A 1499-nucleotide genomic window follows, 5' to 3' on the forward strand; every position below is an offset into this window, starting at 1 on the left:
TATTTAAAATATATAACTGGTGGTTGCGCAAGAATTTTTAAATAAAAATACGTTAACGTATTGATTACATATTTCTTTTTTCCCTTCCTACATGTATATATATGAACGTGTATGTATGTATGTATAAACGTGTACGTATAAATGTGTGCACGTATGAACGTGTATGTACGAACGTGTACGTATAAACGTGTACGTATTAACGTGTACGTATAAACGTGTCCGTATAAACGTGTACGTACGAACGTGTACGTATAAATGTGTACGTATTAACGTGTACGTATAAACGTGTCCGTATAAACGTGTACGTACGAACGTGTACGTATAAATGTGTACGTATTAACGTGTACGTATAAACGTGTCCGTATAAACGTGTACGTACGAACGTGTACGTATAAACGTGACATGTCCGATCTGACAGTGCATATATGCAATGTATATAGATAGTGTATAAAGCTTTTTTCGTTCAATCGCAAGTTTCGATTACGAGCGTTAAAACATGGATCGAGTAAGAGACTACATACACCGAAAATTGGTCGAGCGAAAGGGGTACCGTCCCGTACCTTCGCCAGGTCCTCCAAGTCCACCGCCGAAGAAGGAGGAGGAAGTGAGATATTGGGAATGCCCTGTTGAAAACACGTCAACGCCGTCAACGTCATCGAAATATAAACCATAATATATATATATAGACCATAACGTATAAACGCGTATGTACGAACGTGTGCGTTTAAACGTATGTATAAACGTGTACGTATAAACGTATATAGGCAGTGTATAAGGCTTTTTTCGGTCAATCGTAAATTTCGATTACGGGCGTTAAGACATGGACCGAGTAAGAGGTTATCTGCATCGAAAATTTGTCGAGCGAGAGGGGTCTCCGAGCGAAAGGGAACCTCTCTTGCAGAAAGAATTGCAAAGTACCTCGCCGAAGAAGAAGGAAGAAACTAAATATTGGAAATATCCTTGGGAAAAAGCAACAAAGTCGTCACCGTCGTCGTCGTCGTCGTCGTATAAGCCATAACGTATAAACATTGATAAAACTCGCGAACAAAGAAAATATACAGAAAAAAAACGTGTCGCGACATGTTCGCAATTCTTGGAAAAAAGGGGAAGGGTTACCGCGAACAAAGAAAATACGTAGAAAAAAAAACGTGTTGCGACACGTTCGCAATTCTTGGAAAAAAGGGGAGGAGTTACCCCCTCTTCGATTCTAAAAGTTTTACCTTATACGCCGCAATTTACGCGGGAACGATCAATCTTGCGATATCCACTTGTACGGACGGTCGACAAAATGTACTTCGCCAAAGAGAGCAATACATCGTACGAAACGAAGAAAGACTGCAGTAACACGTAAGTTTTAACGTTCTACGCAAAATGAAACGTTTCTTATACAATAAATAACGTTTTTCAATATTATATATGTACACAGTATGGAGCATCGCGCGGTGCGTTTGCTGAGCAGGCGTTACAACCTGACGAATACGGGCTACAAGTATTTGGAA

The 1499-nt window shown here is 39.9% G+C and overlaps 1 protein-coding gene across 1 annotated transcript in view; it reads right to left on the reverse strand.

Moving 5' to 3' along the window:
• Nucleotides 1-1499, reverse strand: part of LOC108761821 (uncharacterized) — an 18665-nt gene that overhangs the window by 647 nt on the left and 16519 nt on the right. The window lies entirely within an intron of this gene.

This window comes from Trachymyrmex cornetzi, unplaced genomic scaffold (assembly GCF_001594075.2).
Source record: "Trachymyrmex cornetzi isolate Tcor2-1 unplaced genomic scaffold, Tcor1.1 scaffold2653, whole genome shotgun sequence".
Taxonomy (NCBI): domain Eukaryota; kingdom Metazoa; phylum Arthropoda; class Insecta; order Hymenoptera; family Formicidae; genus Trachymyrmex; species Trachymyrmex cornetzi.